Here is a 22,893-nt window from a genome sequence, read left to right as displayed (position 1 = left end):
AATTAAAACATATAGGTAAGTAAATGTAAATCCATCGTAGAGAACATATGTATAGAATTATAATTGTAAATAAATTGGTTTAGTATTCGCCGGAGTTCGTTTCGAATAATACTATTTTAGAAATGATACTGCATTCCCCTAATATCTTTTTACCACGGCGATTTGTATAGAGATTAAAAAAGAATAATGGACACTGTATCCTTGAATCGTAGTCCACTGTTTTTTTATCATTTTTACACGATATAGTATGCCAGATACTTCTATATACATATAATAATAGAAGTGCATTAAATACCCTTCACCGATCAAAATCAGTTTTAACCGTAACGTCATACAATATGATAAAAAGAAATTTTCATGATTATTTTTAATAATTCAATAAGACGAAAATAAGGAGAAATGAACATCTGATTACTTGTAACAAGACAATATGAATTGAAGAGAAGTGTAGTGTAATGTAAGAAGATCCTAGATTGTTTCAAGTTTTTCAAAAATGATGATCAAAGTGGTCCGGAGTCAGTCTCAGCGGGATGCTTGATAGGGAAACCGCACTTTCACCTTTTTCATTCAAGCGCGTTTTATTCACGCCTTCGAACGTGTTACTTCCGCTCGACACTCCAGCACAATGTTAAATCTTTATTTATAAATGCTACCTCGATCGATATGGCCTTCCCCGTTGAAACAACATCGACAGCTGCTTTGCACTTTAAAGGAGCAAACAGCCTCATCTAAATTTATGTCGCTCCTGCTTGCCCTCGCTCCTGTCCCTCATTGTGCGAAACTTGGGAAAACTTGACACTTACAACCATTATTTTTGGTATCAGAACAACAATCTCAAAAAGAAAGAGAAAATTCTAAAACTGAGTATAAAGTACCCTGTGGTGCACTTCTTGTATCATATTTAACATAGTATATTATAAATTTATCACATAAATTGTGACAAAAAGGAGATAATTTAACAAAACGAAGCTAATTTTTCTAAATTTCTTTCTCGCTTGACAATGTGAAATTTCAGATATCTCTAATTTTAAAACCTCTTCATGTCCTCCGAAAAAGGAATACCCTGAAGAATTTATATATCTTCTCTTGAATGTTCAAAAAGCCTGCAGTAAGTAACTTCTTTCAAGTTTATCGGAATGATGAAAATTTGGAATTTTAGAATTCAAAATAAGGTATCTCCTTATCTAACATAATTTCAATTCTCTAAATAGTTCAACTAAAGAACAAAAATAGAAGAAAGAAGTAAAGAACAAAATAGATATCCAAGTAATCTATATGATACAAAGGAGAGAAGATATGAAGATATAAAGATATAAAAGAAGGAAGATATTTAAAACACGCCTGTAACTCGGATATCGTATCCATGAGAGTAAAAATTGAGCTACTAACACAGATTACATAAAAGCTGTTCGGTAACGAGCAATAGTTTCACGTTAAAACGGAGCAGAATGGACAAGGCTGGCCGTTCAAGTGGTTAGATATTGTCTTTGAATGAAGAGATATCGATGGATTCGTAAAGAACTCATTAGCCAGACGATGGCTGATTAATTACAGCCGACTAGGGAATCCTATTAACACATCGAATGTGTGCCGAACGAAATCACCGGGAAATACGACAGAGTGAAAAGCGGCTACACAGAGAAGAAGGGACCTAATTTGCATACTGAAGTTCAGAACCTGAATTATTCCTCTGGGATCTTGAAATCACGCTTGTCTGCAATTAAGCGAAAATACTATGCATTATACACACAATATTTGCTATAGTTCTGAAATCAAATATTGAATTATAATAGATTTAGAAGCTTTTGTATAATTACGGTAATTACTTAAGACTTCTATATCTATAAGTCCTCATCCTTTTGCCTGCAGATACATTTTAGAAGTTTGATACGGTGATATCAAATATGAAAGTAAATTAATGATCTGTTGGTGTTTACCGGTAGAGACATTTAAGACCGAGACAATTAATCATTACGAATGGTAATGAGAAACTAATACTCAAGGATTGAGGAAGGATGATCTAATTACAGGTATATTCTCATGAATAAATAGCAACGATAAAAGACAGGTTAATGCTTAGTATTGTTCGATTTAAGCTAAATTAATGACGCTCTCTGTCCATTTATCCTAAACATACGATGCACGGTATCTTCCCATTCCAACAACGCTTATTTAAATTATTCAATAACAATTTCAGCGAATCAATATTTCTTTTAAATTAAATTATATTATATCAAGTTAAAATCAACAACCAAAATCCATAAATTAACATGTTCCACACATTTAAACAACTGAGCAAATATTGTACGAGAACAAATACTGAATCTTTAATTTAATGGATACTCATCAATTACATCGAATTGACATAACAAGCAGCGAAACTTCTGACCTTTCTAGACACCCGATACCTGTATTTAAACGTAATTGATCGATATATTTGCCAGCAAGGCCGTATCGATTCATTAACAGCTCCGTTCCATAGACAGAAAGAAAAAGAAGTCGGAACTTTTTTCTACAATTTCATCGCGCAACAAGTAGCTGAAAGAAAGGAATTTTCAATGCATTACTTGTGCCAGCAATTAAAACGAATTTTTCTTCGTTTTTCGCGCTAGAGACGCGTATAGCTTTTCATACATTCAAATACAAGTCTCATCCGGAAGAATAATTAACGATATGGTATCGTTATCTATGTTTCTCACAATTTCTCCGGTATTTATAGCGGAACAATTTTTAATTTAAATGATAATTAAGACTGGCATATGGAAGTATACATTTCTTCGCGCCTCAGATACATCAGATTTTCAGATTAACCGTTTCTGTTTAATATTGTTTCTTAAAATTTTTAACGACTCATTCGCAACTTCTTTCATTACAACAGACATTCCAGCAAACATCAACATCATTTTAGGTATTATCATCAGACACTGTTCGAACCCATAGGCTCTTCAAGTTGACCGTAACTTGGCTTATATGAATGCGAACTTCAATTTAAATGGTTTAACGAATTTAAACAAAACTTGGAATTAAGGAATCTTCCACTCCGAGTATCTATCATCACCTCTCAATTTATAGACCCACTTTGAACTATCTCAACGTTCTACACTCTCATACTGATACAAGGGGTGTCTTACTATCAAGAATTACTTAAAAATTATCTAGTTTCAATTGCTGTCCAACATATATATTTCATATAATAAAAGAGAAATCGCGTTTCTTATCTATTCTCTTGGTAAACATGTAAATTGTAATATCTGAATCAGTGCTCCGGAGAGGTTCATGCACTTCTAACAAACTGCAGCTGCATAACCCTTGGAGTCCGTTGTGCCTAAACTGTATGTCCGCACGCGAATTTGAATCTCATCTTACGTACGCATCGCGTTACGCGATCGATATCGCTTGGAAATTATCGCTGTTCCGATAGTGTGTTCCCGGCGACATCGTGACGCAACCATGGAATCGATAGATACACCGACCGGTGAAATTCTATTCGCCACGATTCATCTTTTTTTCCTCATCCCTTTTTTTCGTCTTTTGCATCTTTCACGAGGCAATTTGCGTGAGATCGTGTTCAACTGGCTGAATCTTTCTCCGGAAACGATTCGTTGAACCTGCGATAAAGAGAATATAGATTTGATTTTAATTCTGGAACTCAATGTTGTTTCAGAGATCTCGCTCGTTTAAGTACTAAGATATAACAAATATAAGAAACCCGTTATAATTGCACTCAGGTCTTGAATATAATTTTTAATTGAATTTTATTTTAAATATAATTTTCTAAACTTAGGGATTCTTGTATGATGTATAAATTTAGCATAATATTTTAATGTTTGAATTACTGAAAATTGTACATCCAAGATACAAGAATCTGTTTTTTCAGTAGTCATAGAACACGCCAGGCACGATTGCAGTAGAAACTTCAGTGGTTAATTTCTCTGAGTACCGAAACGAAGAAGAATATTAGTTCTAAATGTATGAGACTCATAGACGTTATAATCTTTTCCTAGGAGTTTAATTTCTATTAATTAATTTCTCTATCTCCCAAAAATTCAAAAGTTCTGAATGTTCTTGCACCTGTTAACAGGTCGCTTGAGAAACCTACGGGCAACAATGGAACATTTCCCTTGGTGAAGAAATAACACTTGAAACCCGCTGTAAGACACTTTCTACTGTCAATTGTAAATAGCACAAGTTCCGCCTCTGCAAATTACAGAAGCGAATTAAATTAATGCGCAACAGCATTCGAGTGTACGATTTATTTCTATAAAACTGCGTGCATGTTCTTTCTTTGAAATTGTTCCCTATCATTATACCTAGAAACATCACTCTCTGTATCTAATATTTTATTGATCATCAAAATTATGAATTTACGATACTATTATGTGTCATTAATAATTAACTAACACAGCGATTTTAAATGAAAACACATTGAAACTGATTGGTATTTATAATATTTGGCCTTACATTATAGAATTCTGCAAGACTGAAAAGTAAATACCACATTCCTAAATTAATGGTTTTCTAATTATTAGTTACACACGATAAAAATGTTTAGTAAGCATAAGAAAATGAATAGCCAACTATAATTTGCAATTACAGCTTGTCAGAATGAAAGAAGCACAAAATCGGTGTAGCCAGAATTCTCAACAATTTTGGTACGACGTCTGGTTGACGCAGAAACTCTTACTGGCTAACAATTACTCTGATTATCCAGTTAACTATATTTTCTAAAGATTCACGAAGAAATGTAACGGGACGGTTCCGCTTATTTTGTTGCCATTCAACCATGGAAAATAATTAGACCCATCCGTAGCAAGTAATAATTAAGCATTTATTCGGCTAAATGATCTACTTTCGCCTAAACTATGATTACCCGAATTTGTTCGTTCATTTCTTCGGATATTTAGATATGCGATCATCGGTTTATTTATATCCACTGCACGTTCCATTTTCCAACATTCTCCTAACGGTTGTTCGAGAAATGACAGGCCTGCTGGGAAATCGCGAGTTCGTCGCTAGGAATCGCGCAGACTCTCGTCCCGCTTGATTATTATTATCAGTTCGAGACTGTTAGGCGATATAGGTCGATTCAAAAACGATGACAGAAATTTCTGCAATTCTGCCGTTCAAATAATTCTGAAACATTGAAATATATTTGTAAATTCTAGGAAATTTTATAAACTCGGCAAAGAAACAATTATGCGGATCGATATACGAATTTAGGCATTTAAGAAATTTGGTGAATAGATAAGATATAGGAGAATATACTCCCTTCTTCGTGATCTGAATGTGAATTAATTAAAAAATCAGGAGAGGAAATGTCACGTTTAAAAAGTAGACGACGTCCAGATAATGTCAGAAGTCGGTCCTCTTCTTGATCCAAAATTAAAATTTGACTCATTTCTTCAAGATCAAATGCTAATGAGATACTTTTCAGGCCTTTTATGCGCTCAATGTTCATATTTTATATCGTATTTATGGTGAAAGATTCACGAGAAATTCTCGAACAGAGGGTACAGATTGCACTCGTAAATCTCACGACACCATGTTCCCATCAAGCCGAGGAGCCTTTTAATTCAAAAAACCACCAACTCTCCACCAACAACTTGTCGATTATTTTTAGCCGGGGAATGTTGCACTGTAAAGCGTATTCATACAAAGAAACTTTGTCTTCATTATCAAAGAACATTCAAATCTTTTAACATGAATAAAAAATTGATACCATATATCCTTATTCTAAGCCAAGAACAAAAGCTTTCTAATAAAATATTTAATAAAAATTCCAATGGACTCACTGACAATTTTTTATCACTGAAGAGACGAGCTCTTCTGATTTTCATTAACTATACTGAACACAACTATCGAGTTCTAAGCAAGGAAAAACGACGTCGTGAACTAAAGAACGGGGACAAGCTGAACGTGCCAGATACAGACGAAAGCCAAACTTGATTATTGCTCGAGTTGCAATGGGAACCTATAAATAGTGGGATCCAAGACAACGTCGGGGATGTTATCGACTCATGAAAGCTTGACGAACGTGAAATCGTGCCTGAAGCTTTATTGGGCAGGTAAAATTTTTGTAACATCGACGTACGGGGGATTAAGCTCTCTCTGAAGAAAGGGAAAGAAGGAAATACGGATCAGTGGATCGCAGAGATGCGACCGATGTGAATAAAATGCATCTCGATCGGTATTATGTACTCGTTAATGGGAACTCGCAGAGAAAGAAAACCCGGATAGTTGGAAAATAATCCACAAAGATGCAGTATCTCCGACTAGCTTGAAAACTGAAGACAAAAGAAGCAAAATCTGACGTCTCGGTAGTGGAGATACCTTGTGACACAAAAATATAGGACACTCAACTAAAACAAAGAATAAAAAAAATTCCGTATGTTAATATGAAAATGATGGTACAAAAAATAAAAGTAATTTTAATATCCTCCTTTCTGACAAATTTTGTCTAGTTAGATTATTCAATTTTATTTAGAGTTCAAATTCATTAGATTTTTAAGACTATAAACATTTTCTTATATCCTGACATGATCGTTACAATTCTAATCACAAATTTATTAATCCAACACGATTACTAATTAATTGTGAGCGTTTTTAATAAAGAATATTTTTCATTTCTGAATAAATACTGTTCTTCGAAATGGAAGAATTAGATATGATCCAAAGGGCATCATTTTCTCATCCCCATACAGGTTTTTCTCTAAATAGCTAATTAAGTATAATTGGAATAGTCGACAACGGTATGATACTGAAACACGACAAAGTAGGGAATAGAATCATCCGTGAGGAAACATTATTCTCTCGAGAGCGAGATATTTAGCACAGCCGAGGAGAATCTCTCTACCTATAACGCCGCATTACTATTTTAATAGTATGAGCTGGAAGTATGTAATGCGCAATGCCTGCGTAATAATGAGCTACCGTCACTTTATTCCGTGACTTGATAATAATCTCGTGTCTCGGGATAAAGAATTATTGTTTCACTACTAGTAGTCTCACGATGTTCCTCCAATTTATTTTCAATTATTTTTACGTAATAATCCAACTGCCCCTTTTTAACAAACAATTTTACTTCATAGATAAGAATATGCATTGCATTGTTTATGTTCGTCATCGATTTGTATTTGCTTCTTCAATGTCTAAAACCAAGAAACAGTGATTCAGCGTAAATGTAATTTATTACATGTTCTATATCATGGTTACTTGATATGATGAACAGATAAGTAATAAATAAGTGAATAGAAGAAAAGGCCAATAAGAAAAAGATCTCGAACTAATTACAAGTCCAAAGAACACCAAAATCTTTTTCACAGAAATTTAAGTCTTAAGCTTCTCTAATGGTTATTAAAGTAGAATCTACTGATTTAAAAACAATAGAGAGAAACAGGAAGATTAGTGAAACATAAAATATTAACGTAATTCTAAACAGACTCTTGATTGAAACATCAATATCTCCAAGAATAAAAGTAAACAGAGAAAGCTATAATACAGCTATACACTTTTAAGTATGGACATGTACATAGTTTAATAATATTGGCTAACGCATAATAATGTTATGCGTTGATTGCAGCAATGACTACAACTTTATTGTTTAATTGTGAGAAAGAAGAAGAAATATCTTCGTACAATACTCTTAAAGACTTAAAATCACCTATGTCAATGTTAATGAACTAAAACTACTGCATTAAAATACCGAATTAATTACCATAAATCAAGATTCATCAATTAACCAAATCTTTCATCAGTTAGTATTTATCAGATTATATGCATCTCTGTTTTTATTTTAAAGCATAATTTCTCTTCAGTGGCCGTTCAAGTACAGCGTAAGCTCCAATTAAACGAAGCACGAACTAGCCATATTGAGATTATCAGGATCTCGAACTTCCAGAACCCGAAATCTGAAAAAGCAAGTAGATACACGCGAAGATAGAGTTGCATAAGTATGTAAATACAAGCCGGCTGCATAGTTATACGCATGTTTGCGATTGAATGGCCTTTTGGTATCGTGCAATTTGCATTCTTAACGCTTGCACGCCGTCAATTATACGTGCACAATAGTGCCCCGATAACGTTAAAGGAACAGCCAAAGGTGTCTCGCAACAATTATAATTTTCTGCATTTTCGTTAAATATTCGATCAACTTTTAACTTCCTTTAAATCTTCTTACAGATAGATATCTTCGACTCGATACAATTATCTAAAAAATGATTGTAATAAGAAATTAATAAAATAATAATTAAGTTATACTTTGTAACGATATTCTAATAACGAGATGCAAGGACAACGAGCGCGAAGAGTATACGTATCCAAATTGGATTCAGCATTTTCTGCCAGAACTACTGAGAACTTCATGTGAAATGAAGAAAGGTAAAAAGCTGAAGAAGAAGGCAGCCCGTTCTGCTAGACGGACAAAAACAAATAGTCGGATAAAAGCGTTACAAAGAAGGAGAAAGAAATGTGAAGAGGGCGTGACGAGAAGGGGTGGAACACGTTGGCCCCATCTGAATCATCACTGCACGCGAATGGCTTCATTCATACGCAAATTTAAAGTACGTTCACGTGAGGCGGTATTACGATCTATACCCTTCGTTAGATCGATCATTCTTTACAACCGACGACTCCTCTTCCCGTTCGAGTCTACTTCTGTCGACAGTGGTAAATTGAAATTACTTACACAGATTTTGGCTAGATCATTCTACACTTTAATATTTAATTATTATAAAAATTAGATATGAGTCACATAAAAGTTAGAAAGTAAGAAATTGAAAGAGTAGAAAAACAAGGAAACAACGAAACTTGGAAACTCGAAAAGTTAACGCAAAACTAGAAACCCAAGGAAGTTAATATAGTGCGAGAAACCTAGGAAGCTAGGAAAATTAATATAAACTGAGAAACTAGAAACCCCGAGGAAACCACTTCAAACATATCCTTTTCCAAACTACCACTATAATTCGTTCCAAAAAATGTATGTATCCCATATCCTTACTACCATAGAAATTCAGAATTCAATCTTAAAAGTGCTTCATTAAAGTTTATAACAGCCATAACATTTTAATTTAATTTTCACAAGCTCATAATATTTTATAAGTTAAATATTCTATAGTTAATATTCCATAGCTCCATAAGATAAAATATGACAATTAATTAGTTCCACAGTACCATAGAACTCTTGCACGTGTAACAGCTTTTTTAAAATAGTTGATCGTTTAATCGTCAGATATGCGGGATGAGGTGTGGTGGAAAATCATGTTCGACCAGGTATACGATCGAAATGATGGACGACAGCGGCGCGGCTTGTTTAATGGCACCTACGAAAAGGAAAGTGCTCACCCACGCATCCTATCTGACGGACATTACAATGGCAGGTTATAAGTATCGGTCTCGTGTTCCTTGCTAATTAAACGTGAACGCGAACGGATGTAAAACATAAAACGTGGCAGATAAGACCACATAATCTTTCGAAATCGTGGTTTCAAACGGTACAAAGCTAGTGCATCTATTCTATTCGACTGTTGCACTTTTTATAGATATCATTGATGTTACCCCTTTCTTGTTACAGAAAGCATCTTGTGTGCGAGATTATTAATTGCTACAGAGGATGGTAAACAGAAGTTAAATTTTCATTGTAGGAATCTAAAAATTGAAGAATTAGGTGAGTCAAAAAAAAAAATTGGAAAACATATTACGAAGATATTATAAACAAAATTGACTTGGAATTTAAAAAACAAGGTAAATATGATAAATTTAATGAGAAATTCAGAAATTAGGAAATTAAGAAATTAGAAAAATTAATTAGATGTTTAAAAGAATAATTGCTATCCTATTTTATCATAATTATTTGACCCAGTCTCAAGCTTAATCAAAACTTTAATTTTCTCGCAGAATAAACGTGTTAGTGACTACTATCTACAATGGGCTGCCAGCTCAGCAATGCAATTTAATCGCCGACATTTTCATCGATGATGGCCATCAATCGTAATTAACTTTGTAACTCTCTATCTCCCTAACGCATTATCAAAAGAATCGATTGTGTTTTTAGCAGCTATGTTCTGTATGAAATTTGTAATTAGTCACACTGACAAGTCACGACGGTGACTAATCGAAACCTCCTCTTCTCATCTGTGGTTTTTTGACGCTGCTTCAGGAGTATATCAGTGTTGCCCTTAAAGGCTGCAGTTCTATTTGCTCGGCAACTTACGACGAACAGTTACCAGAGGAGCATAATATGTACCAGATGTTTACCGTTTGGCTTAGCTACTGTGCAAATACCAAGCTCCTTCATCCAACTTCCAGATAACATATCGCTTGCTTATCCAAAGAAATTTGTACCATTAGCTATCTTCTAAGAGAAACTAGAATTTTCAAAGAAATATACACAATGAAAGTGAAGTATGTAATAGATCAAAGATTTTGTGATTTTCATTAATTTTCTAAGAAGTGCAGATTCATTTGTAAAAATATTATTTTGGAAATCTTAAGATTGTTTCCCCATAAAAGATCAACCTCCATTAATTGGAATATTAATTGGAAGATATGAATATCTTCAGTTTTTAATAACACAGAGAAATATTGACTAATAAGAAATGTCAATCTTTTCTTTCTTAACTTTAAGATTCTTGTCTCTGAAGAGATGAAATTGCGAGAAAATGATACCAGGCGAATCGTCAATGCCAATACGCGGACAGATTCGAGGAATGTGAAGGGAAATCAATATAGCTCAAACTTCTCTGACTCAGTGACACAGAATATCAGTTCTATCGGTTTACGTGAAAAATGGCTAACGAGCGCAAGCTAGTGTAAGGAAATAAAATAAAATATGAAAATTTATACTAAAATATCATTCGATCTGAGAATCTCTATATTTTTAGAGTTCGTTCCTTATAACAATCAATCTCCTGGATTGCACTAAAAGAAACCTCCAAGTTTTACCAAGAATATTTAAGTTCTATGTAAGTGCATTACCAAATCCACAAGTTCCAATGTTCTAATTTTAAAATACATTGCATGTATTGCATTAAATGTCACATATAATTTATATCATAAAGGGTTGAGCTTCAAAGTTCTTCATCGATGAAGAAAGCCGTAGTTTATCTAAAAGAAAGAGATGAGAGATGCAGGGTTGTATGTACCAATTGCAACTTTTAAAAGTTCCTCGAGAAGGATGATCTTCGAGTTCGCACAATCGCGCGCGATGAATTCAGCTCGCACATTAAGCGTATAACTGGGAGTTGTCGGTAATAACGTGGTGGGTGGATATGAGGCTAACGTTCCAACTATGTACGGCGCTGTGTGTCTTGCAAGTGCACTCTAAACAGATGGTTCTCAACCTGTATCTTTGTGGAATGCGTCAATTCCATACTAATTACGGTCAATCTAAAAATTATACAAATAAAAGAATATTTTAAATAATGCTTTTTAATATTGCAGAATTAGCATACCTAGGCTTTTTCATTATTTCTACATATATTTAAATTTTTTTTGCCAGTGCAGAGTGAAATGTTGGAAGAATAAATGGAAGGATCTGATCGGTCACGTGACGAAGCAAATAAAAAAAGATAGGTCAGCTATATGGCACCGATTATCGGGGATCTGAAAAATTGGGCCATGTTTTGTTCGAGCTGCGTATAAAAAGCTCGAATGAGTGTTCGAACGAATTCATTCGACTTTGTATCGGGACCGATTTCCATTCTTTTCTTTCTTTGTTCATTTTAAACCAAATTATTGAGTAATCAATTAAGTTTATATAAATTAAGAGTGGTTCGTGCAATTTGGTTGAAAAAACAGATATTTTTACCCATTACGGAAACTCGTAATGTAGTGCCTTTCTACAACCACCACCATGTTATGTTCTATTAAAACAACACATGGAGACAATTAGTACTTATAAACAGGTCATTCGGCAGTAGCATAATAATACACAACGAGAAATAATGTACGTATAAAAGAAATTATGAAAATTTCATTTAGATCAAGCTTTAGATTGCTTATAATTAGTTATAATACTTCACCTACATTTTTACCAATATCTAATTCCAATACCTGCAATCCCCAAGAAGGATCACTTTTGTTCGCTTCCAAATTCAACAGCTACGTAATTTTATATCGATCTCCCATTAAATTTCACCCATATCTAACACAAAATTCCATCTACATACATCTTCAACATCTTCAACAATATCATTATTTCAAAATAGAATATGTAATTTTAACACCTGCAGCTACGAAGAGAAATCCTTTGGCAAAGGCTTTCTTCTCGATTTATTCATCCGAGTCAAACACAGGATTTTATATTCTGTTTCACTTATACACATCTTGAATATCTTCGATAGAGGTATCATTTCCAAATGGAGCATCCAACTTTAACACCTACAAGGACAAAAATAAAAGTTGTTAAATTCATCAAATTTCCAGCTAACATTCGATTGGTGTTAATTACCACGTCGATTAAATTTCATCTAAATCCGGCCAAAGCGAAGAGAGGAGCATTGAAAACCGCTGCACACGGCCGAAGGCAGCGGCGTTGCAGCTCGTTGGCGGCGCGCGCGAGTAGAGAGAGCTACTACTACCGAGTAGTGTGTAAAAGGCGAGGTTCATTCATGCGCCGCCGGCTGAGTAAGGTGGGGTGGCTATTGATCGTCGAGCGTATATCGCGTACACCGGTGCATTGCACCCGTTCGCCTCGTTCTAGAAATTTTTACCCCAAACTCTCTTCCGTGCCTCCTCTCTCCATACCGCGCCTACCCCGATATCGTCGCTACGTTCTTCGTCCTTTCGCCGATTTTCAACCGGATTCTCGTATACGCCGATTCCTACCAGTCTTCTGAAACCGAATAATCAGCCCTATTCGGCTGGGGATCGATAAACTTCCCGGGGGCTCTTTCCAGGCTTTCCACTACCTCCAAGAGAGCTCATTTTTACATGGTGCATGATAGGGATGCTAACTTTTGGTTCAACTTGATGATGAATAATATTTGGAAAGGGTAGATGTGTACTGGAAGTTAATATTTTGATAGTTTTAGTTGATATATCACTTTGTAGTATTGTTAGTATTTTGTAATACTGTTCTTGTTCTTATTAGCTATTAATATATTTAAGTAAATGTAACCAAATGTGACTTCAATATAAAGTTGATACTACAAAGATTGATAATATAGATAAATATAAAATTAACGCATTCTGGCTTAACTGGATTAATATCTTTTCATTTGCATTCTATTATATTTTTCCAGATATTCATTTGTAATATATAGAAGAAAAATCAGAGTACCTAATTATAGTTAACTCCAATAAAGATTACAAGAATTGAGAATAAAAAAGTCTACCAAATTACAAGTATCCATAACTCTAATTTTATATAACATGAGCATCACTGAAATTATTACCGTGTATTCATCATACCGTGTAATCATACCTTGAATCACATCTTTCAGTAAATAGTTCATTTAAATAACATCTGATCCAATCAAGTCATAGTCTACAGTATGCATACTTCGCACCTGCGATAGTATCCAGTAATAAAATCTAACAAAATCATAATAGTTTGAGCACGTTCCACTAGAAAACCAAACAAACGAGTTGAAGAAAAAAACAGCAACTCGGGAAAGGGGTGAGAATTTCGAGAGATCCTAAAACTATTTCACCGCGATCTGAATTTTTTCTCGACGGAGGGTTGAGGCGACCTAATCGCCTTTTTCGCCTCGCTTCCACTCTCTTCCCTCTCTTTCTCACCCTTTGCTCCCTTTTGCACCCCTTTCCCTCCCGCACTTCCGCTGCACGCGCCTGCAGCTTTTTGCAACCCCTGGCCGGCATTACGTGCCGAAACTGCGAGCAGGTCAGTTTTTTCATTGCTCGATCGTCAAGTATATACGTGTATCTGTATGCATGTGTGTATGTGCATTTGTATAAGTATGGTAGTAAGTACAGAGGGAGGGGGAGGGGGGGAGAAACAAGAAGAAAATGGAAAAAGAGGAGCGAGAAAAAAGAGAAGAGGGGAAGACAGAGAGAGAAGAGGTTCCACTCTCAAAAGTTTCCCACCCTTGCTTCTCTCTAGCCCTTTCTGCGCTAGACAGGACGAAACTTTCCGCAGTATTACAAATGAAACGGTCTTTGTGTCGCGTTGCCACAGCTTCGAGATCGCTCCAAGCATGCTTGGCAGCGAACCCTTTCTTCCGGACAACGTTCCGCTAGGATTGTTCGAAAGAATGCCAGAATATTCCGGCGAAACTGGCGGTGATTTATGGAGAAACGTGCCGATGCTAATTCAATCCCGTTCAAGATTATTTAGGGTGAAGATTCGATTAACCTTTTGTTCATAATTGTTCCTTTAGCAGGTATTGGTTGCATCTTTCCACTTGTTGGACTTTAGTCAAAGATGGTTTAAGTAGTCTGTACAAGGGAACGATACTAATTACTATTTCACTCTGAATTAATTAACTTGACAGTTCAAACTATCTCGATAATTACGTTTTCATTTTCTTCGTGATTCTGTAATTTTCTTGTTTAAAGAATTATTTGATATTATTTAGTGCAAGAATAGTACCTTTCTGGCCATGCTTGACTCGATTAATTAAGCAATTCATAAACACCAGTAATTAATGTAATTTATGAATACAACTAAAGAAATAGATCCCAAATAGAGATTTGTTTCATCCTCGAAATACCATAATGCTATATTCTGGATATGTACTCGTGTGCATTCTGCACATTTTTGCACATTCAAATTTCCCATAAATGGATAAATATCTGCAATCTATCTATGTATAAATATTAGATACTTTTTTCATTTCCACATCCTCAATTTTCATTTTTTTTATTTATTTTTTAAATTGTTTTCTGTACATCCATCCCAAATATTTCAATTGCAAGACTATCGATTTTCTTATGTTTGATAGGACAAGTACAAGTAAAATCATGTTTGCCTTTCAAAATCGAATATAGAAAGGTTTTCACAGTTTGATCGGTCATCGTGATTAACTGATCCCCATGGATCAAACCTAACGATGTAAGAAACAGATTTAACCATAATAAAGAAGACCTTCGGATGTCCAGTTTAAAAACTTAGGGGAAAGAGTCGGTAAAAAAATCGCGGAAGGACAAAAACAGAAATCACGTAATACGAGCCGCTCGAGTGACTGCCCTTCGTACTCCAATTGCTCTGAGACAGCCTGTAATCCAGCACACATTACATCAGAGATCCACACCCAATCTCCATATGCGTGGAACGCGATACATCGTCGATAAATACACGATGTGTTTCCTAACAAAATATATACACTGTACGAGAAGTTGTTTCTAAAATAATAATCTGAAACCACTTTTTGTTAAAAATTGATCTTTCAAAGTGGAGACTAAAAATGAAATTTAATTTTTTAAGGTGGAAGAAGAAGAACATAAGGAAGGACTTATTACCTATTATAGATGTCAATTATGGAATAATACGAGAAGGATTCAGCATAGTAATATACTTCTTAGAAAATTGAACATGCAAATTCTTATTTTCTCAAGCTAATTTTCACAGGTATGAAGAAAATTAATGAAAATTTGAATTTTTTAATGAACTTTAAGGTTTAGACCAAATGAAGAGGGAAATTATTAATTATTGGGATTTTCAATTACTGAGAAATTACAAAATATAAAAAGTCAATTATTCCTGACAATTCTGCTTTCTATTAAGATATATGCTACACATACATCGTGATTCTACACCCACCGCCATAAAAATTTCCAAATTGTAACAAAAGTTTCGACAAGCTTGTAACAAGCTTTTAAGAGATTAAAAAGGAAAATAATATTCTTATTTCTGTGAAGAAATTTAGGTTGGAAGATAGTTCAGGGAGGTCTGAAATACATACGAATCAATTAGCAAACAGATGTTTCGCGACGATGCAGGTGGAGGCGTTCGATTTTCTCTTGCTAATCAACTGGAAGCAACGAAGCCGAAGAATTCGAGTTGTTAGCTACCACTTAACAACCTGACACTCAACACCTTTCGATCCCTGGATGAAAAAGAAGAAGGGAAAATCGATGGCTGATACAGGTTTTAAATCATTACTCTGATCGTCCCCATTTAAGCAATTTAATCGATACAAAGAACCGATTGCTTCTTGGAAATATTGTACAATGAGAGAAACCATGTAGAATTTACATCTCATCGTTGCTTTTTATCTCATAATGATAATTAAATGGTAATTTCACTTATACCAAAGTACATGCGTTTTATAAAAGAATCTTCCTTTGAAGTTAGTTGTTTGCACAGAAAAAAGACAACAATATTACCTCACTACTCGAGGAAGAGGAGGGGACGTAATATTAAAAGTTCAATTTAATTCAATCGCTCTGATTCACATTAAGAGCCTGAATTAACTGAAATTGGTATTAAAACCGTCCGTGTAGTGTGATCTGAATTGAAGTGACGGGCGCTTAGATACTGTCAAGCACTTACAAATAGCGTTGACTCACATGGTAATTCCAGTATTAACAAAAATATTATGTTATTCCTTGATGAATAATTGTTTTCATTTTTCTTCGCTTGCATATTGTTGCATAAATTCGTGAATTAAATATTATTGAAACACAGTATGGTCTACCTAAAATACAATTTTTAATTATGGATATGAGTAACCAGTATAGAAGATAATTGTAATGATAGAAAGTAATATCAATTTACCAACTAACGAAATTGTTGAAAGAAAATTTCATTAAAAATGTACGTTTTCAGGATATTTTGAGACTTTGTTTGCTACTGTGCTTGTAGGTATGTATGTTTCGATGCCATTTGCTGTGCACGATGAAAGAATCGATAATCCATTCGAACGTGCACTCGATACAAGCATGCCGAGGCAGTAACACGAAATTAATGACGAGACGAGTCAGCGGCCGCAGCTGCAGCACGCACGAGGAACGATTTCCCTTCAAAAGAAGAGAGTTCTGTGCTTTTACGTACGCCCTGTCCAAAAATTAAATGAAGCTTCGACCCACCTTCAAATTATATTTCAGATTTCCTCCTGAACCAAATAATTCATCTGCCTATCAATCTCCTAGCCGATTTTCTTCCTCATATTTTTCCATGTATTTTCCTTCGTCCTTTATCCTTATTTATAGAAGTTCATCTAAAAAAGAAATTAAATACTAAAATAGATACAGTAGGATAGCAGACGTTGAGAGACCAGGCTGATAAAAATACATTACACTTTAACCTATTAGGATGCAATAAGAATAGAAACATGACGAATTTTCAGAGAAAGAACATATCTAACATGAGAAAAATATCTAATACGTGATACTAACAGAGAAATCTGCGGAGACTAAAATAAAAACGAATCGATAGATCTAACAGTCTAACTCAGATAGCGGCAAGATAGCAAAATTTTAATATTAAATGTATCACACCGGTTTTCAATCGTATCAATGATCATGTTTGATCTTATTATTCTAGGTCAGTGTATCAGGCATCGTGTCGGTAAATCGCAATGATTGAAATTAACCCATGGCCACCAATTTTGCACCAGCGGCACTGTTAATTTATCGGCGCCGTTTCGCTGTTTCATTGCTAATCGCAATTAATTACAAGCCCTGAGAGGCTTCACTGAACTATGACCGGTTAGTTACGAGATTTCATTATGATCATCAGTAACCCTATTAGTCTTTAGTACACGGCCGCAAATGCTAGTTTAATATCGTTCATAATCGAAGTCACTTCTTTCCAGCCGCCTCCCCTCCCTCTAGCGTCTCTCTTTTTTCTCTTCCTCTCTCACGAATTTACTTGTAAATGAGAATAGTTAATGAAACTATAACGAAACTGGGTCGCCGGTTCGTTTCTCTCTCCAGCTGCCATTTATTATCCGTTCTCGTTTCATTTTTACCCTTTGTCTCGGGAATACGTGCCATTAGGTCGCGCAGGAAACGAAATCCTGCAGTGAAAAAATGCGAAGGGATTTTCAGAGGGCTTGACAACGCCGAAGTGCCGCATGCAAATATATATAATACGATCACCATAAATTCGTCGAGGATCCCTGCACTCTCCTTTTCCTGCCCGGAAACGTTACTGCGACATTTTCCCTGTTTTACTTCGTTCCAAAATTAAATTTTTCTCTCGTGGAAAATTAGTGAGTCCTTCAATTCTCTCGTTATCTTCATATCGTAGACAATTAGAGCATTTAATTTATAACATTAATTATATCAGACTATATAAATAAGAAGAAGAAGCTTAAAATGTGAAAGTCGCGAAAGAAAACATAATGTGTATACGTTTCTTCTACTGTAATCTTCATTTATATTCATAAAAATACTAACAAATAAACGATGCGATCATTTGATACTTGTAACAATCCAATATAATAAGTCTGACAGCAAGTTGTGGACCAGAAGTGTAATGGTATTTCATTAATAAATATGCAACAAAATTGCATTTTGCAAGAAGAAACCTAAGAATCATATTGAATTTACTGAAGAATAAATTGTTACTATTGTCCCCTTTTTATGAGTGTGAAATTATATCATTTCCAATTCTGGTGTTTACTAGAGACACCCCGTATAACATGCCGGCGCGTACATAAAAGCCAATCGGGCGACGGTTGGATCGATATGGTCGTCGGTTTCTCTCCCTTATTCCACGAATATATCGATGCTCCACATTGTGTTTCTTTCCCTTACGTACACTGCCTTCTCTCTTAAGGTCTTCGTACCTTACAATGACTTTCAAGACACAGTAAGGAAAGAGAAAGATAAAAAGGATTAGAAAAGCGCGCACTTCGCGACCAAATACTCATTCTTCCTAAAAACTGTTGATTGCCCTCGAACAATAACAGAGAACCCTGCAAAGTGTCTTAATTTACTGGAGTTTCCATTTAAAATTGCTTAGGTTTCCTGGAACCTAAAATTCAATCGAAGAATCAAATGTAAATCAAGATAAAGTTTATCTAAAATACAATTTTTCGATATTTGGGTACTCCACGATGTGAAGATATGTCAGTACCCAATTGTGAGTCAGTCTTTATGCGAAGTTATATGAATAACACTTCAGGAGATAATTCCGAAAAACCGATAGCTGAACAATATCATACGACATCGTTGTTGACTTAAGACCAACAAAATTTCCGTATTATCTCGTGGGAGAACATGCAGTAACTTAATAAATCACAGATTAATGTATGACAATATCAGGAGTTACATATACAATACAGGCGTTACATATGTGGAGTTCTGAATGCAATGCCATCGCCTCAATGAGCATTTATCGAGATATAACAGAGAAATTATCGGTGATAAGGAATTTTTATACATCATCTGCGTTTTCTGTCGCAGGCATCTAAATGGTACCGTTCTCCTCGTTCACATTTATAATTTATAAATAACAGAATACATTATGAAATGCAAATATCATGCAACGAGCAAAGGTTAAATTGAACGATAAAGCCGGTGTGTATTTTCGAAGCTGCTCCTGGCAAGATAAGACGCTATCGAAGCCAGTACAGCTTATAAATTTTCATTGGAACTTGCCAAACTCTGCAGAAAGCTGTCACGTTTCAGCCGCAGCGAAAGCTTAATAAATAATTGCCAGGAAATTTTTTTTCTGAGACCTGTACCTTGGGAAACAATCTCTTCGTCTATCCCACATACATAAAATTATAGTTTTGGTAAATATGTTATAGTAAAAAGTGTTTTTTAAAGCAAGATAGCTATTACACTGTATACTATAACGAGTTATTTCACGTATTTTCAGTTTCTTTACTGTCCGTTTAGAGAAAAGCCAGCATGGCAATATTTTTATCCGTAAATTCATTCCACGGATATAGGAGAGATTTCACGGGAGAAATAGGTGAATAAGACGCCGCGTTACGAGCACATATATACACCACCTACGAGTTTGCATCGAGATCTATGTGCATTTCCGGCGGTTTACCGTTATGTGCATATATAGCTAGGAATTGGACCACAAAGTAGATAATATTGCTCCTCCAGACTGTGCGCATCACGTTTCGCTTCAGACCACACAAAAATCATCCTTCTTGATGAATTTTACAATGCAAATACTCATCGGCAATCTCTTCATTATACCTACAAAAAGCAACGTATCATGAGAGAGAAAATTGCGTAGAGAAGAGACAAAAATAAATTACGACTACAAAACCATTATATTCTCTTTTATCCTTGCAATTAAACGATCTGGTTCGTTGATAAATAACAAAATTATTATTATTACAATATTACAATATAACTTATAGAAGAGTTGGTTTCTTATTCTTAGAGTTGTATTCTAACAATAAGAATATGAATTATTCTAACTTCTATCTCCTCCGGCCTTCCCAGCTGTGCAGAATTGAATAGGTAGTTTCTGTAATACGTACACCGGTCAAGGAAATAAGTATTGCAATCAGTAAATACGTAACATAGCGTTGCGTCCTTAATAGGTTTCCAAGAAGCGTGAAATTCCCGCGCGTTGGCCTTTTACTTAAACGACTATCTCATTTTTCCTCTTTTTACACATAATTGCCTATTTTTTTGCTTTCAGACGTCCACCGATGCATTTTTTTCTAATGTCAAGAACATTTTTCAATACACAATTTCCTTTCTAGATTATTTCATGCTTTACAAAATCTTCTTTCAAAGATTTTTCTATTTCTCTTTAATTTATGTCTTTCTCTTTTAATATCTAAATGGTAAAGTTTGAATATGTAATATAGGATTATTAAATGATAACTACTTCGTATTACTTTACGTAAATAAAATTATAGCACATTAACGATTTAATTCTACTGCAATCGACTTAATTTAACTTAATTTAACGTTATTTCTTCCAGACGATATACAAGCATATATAGCCTAGAGGCTTCACGGATAACGAAGAATGTTACGTGCAATTACGTGTGATAACTGGGAGTCATTCTCCTGTGGGAAGGAGAACCGATGATATGAGATACAAAGAATGAGCAATTTGCACGATTCACGGTATCGTGACATAATCGAATAGACTAATATAATAGATAAAATAATAAACTAACCATAACACAATGTTACACTATACTAAATATATAATATTTCTTTGATATCTGATACATGATTTATTCTCTGAACACTTTCATAAAAAGATAACAAAGAATTGTCGTTATTCATAACAAATATCCTACAGAAGAGTGATACATCAAAACTAAAGTAAACTCTTAATTATATTCCGAACAATGAAATTCAACTCGGTCAGAATTTCCTCAGCTCTTGTCAAAGGTTCAAGATTTGTCATCTGACGGACAATTTAAACATTCCTACACAAACTCGTACTCTCATGGTGGCAATAATAAAACAAAGCATTGTTTGGTCGAGCCGTGGCCGGTATAACATTGTGTTCCCTTGTCTCCTCTCTCTCTCTCTCACCCTCTCTCTCTCTCTCTCTCTCTCTCTCTCTCTCTCTCTCTCTTGAAAAGTGGAACACTACGAAGATAACGTGTCGGTTGAAACGTTTCTACCGTAATCATTACGTAAACGCATCGGCAATTAAAGATCCATAGTCGGCCACATATCGTGCAATTAAAAAAGCCAGTGGTACTCTCTCGTATGTATTCCGCGATAGTAAATATACATATATTGGCTTATAAAGTATTTGAATAGCTATACAAACTTTTGATGAATATATTATGCACGTTGTACAAACAATGAATATATTGGTGAGGTTTGAAATGTACAGAAGGTACAATGTATTTAATGCAAGTATATATTTCGTAGAGGTCATAAAAATATTTAAATAATCTTATTCATATCCAGTATCGTAATAAGCCTCAATATACAGTGAGAATTTGTAATACTCATTATAATTTATAAGACGACTATTCATGCTGTGTATACTAGTTTTTGTTACTAAACATATGCTTGCAATAAATATTCAAAATTTTACTTATTTTTCAACAGTATAATCATGATATAATCACTTGTGTCTCATTACAGAGTTAATGAAATTTCAAAATGTTCTGTGTGACACACATAATATATTAGTAATTCTGTCAGAAGAAAATTTACAATTACTTTAATGAAAGAAATATATATAATGAGTGAGTTGAATACTAGTTAGTCGAGCGGATAATTTTTCTAACCAACTTTCACGATAAAAGGGAACCGTTTGACAGCTTTATCTTCAGGCAAATATTGATCTGTGCTTTCCCGTTAATCGAGCAGGTTAACGCGTGCTGATCCAGCTCCGTCGAATCGGCTTAAATCGAATAACCCGTTCTAACATCGCGGTCACCTCTTCTTCAACGTTATTCGCTAAAAGTAAATAGTTTCATTAATATATTACGATTCGAGTCGTAATTTTTGTTCGATAATATAATTGAAATATAGAATTATATGTGAACCTGTTATTAACATATTCAACTACGTATAATTACTATTTGTCTTCTTTTATAGCATCATTAAATTCTTCTTTATCTAGGTTGAGCAATAGGACGAGAAGAAATAGAAATAGGCAATAAAAGTTTGTGTACACGTTCAGTTAGAACGAAGAAATTTGAACAACTACGTGATACAGGTTACAATAAAAGCGATAACGTCAACGTACATCATTGCAAATAGCAAAAATTGTTATCTTTCTCGGGATTGAGAAGAAACTGAGAATACGTCTCAAATGAAATATTCAGTTATATTGAATTTTTCACTGAAACATTGATCGAGGAAACCTGTTTCATTTTTTTAAATCTTGCACAAACAGATATCTATCTAGCTAATAAAAAATAAATCTATCTAAGAAACACCTCTGACAATAAAGTAATAATAGCTAAATATAGGATATTCTCAAAGATAAGTATAAGACCAACAGATTGTCATCGTCGATTCAAACTCTAAGAAATTGAGAGAAATAGTCTCTATACGTTAACAAAAGCATAGAGGAAACGAATCTTT

At 34.6% G+C, this 22,893-nt stretch overlaps 1 protein-coding gene and 2 long non-coding RNA genes across 11 annotated transcripts in view; all 3 read right to left on the bottom strand.

The window, feature by feature from the left end:
• LOC126873003 (liprin-alpha-1) overlaps nt 1–22,893 on the bottom strand; it is a 42,515-nt gene that overhangs the window by 15,086 nt on the left and 4,536 nt on the right. The window lies entirely within an intron of this gene.
• LOC126873044 (uncharacterized) lies at nt 10,850–12,215 on the bottom strand. The gene is made up of 2 exons (XR_007692282.1): nt 11,448–12,215; nt 10,850–11,382 (listed from the first exon to the last, which is right to left on the bottom strand). It is a non-coding gene; the product is annotated as an uncharacterized LOC126873044 (long non-coding RNA).
• Nucleotides 16,069–16,980, bottom strand: LOC126873048 (uncharacterized). Its single transcript, XR_007692286.1, has 2 exons — nt 16,676–16,980; nt 16,069–16,595 (listed from the first exon to the last, which is right to left on the bottom strand). It is a non-coding gene; the product is annotated as an uncharacterized LOC126873048 (long non-coding RNA).

The sequence above is a fragment of the Bombus huntii genome, chromosome 14 (assembly GCF_024542735.1).
Source record: "Bombus huntii isolate Logan2020A chromosome 14, iyBomHunt1.1, whole genome shotgun sequence".
NCBI lineage: Eukaryota > Metazoa > Arthropoda > Insecta > Hymenoptera > Apidae > Bombus > Bombus huntii.
Note: the sequence above shows the minus strand (reverse complement) of the source record. Positions and strands in the feature narration are given on the sequence as shown.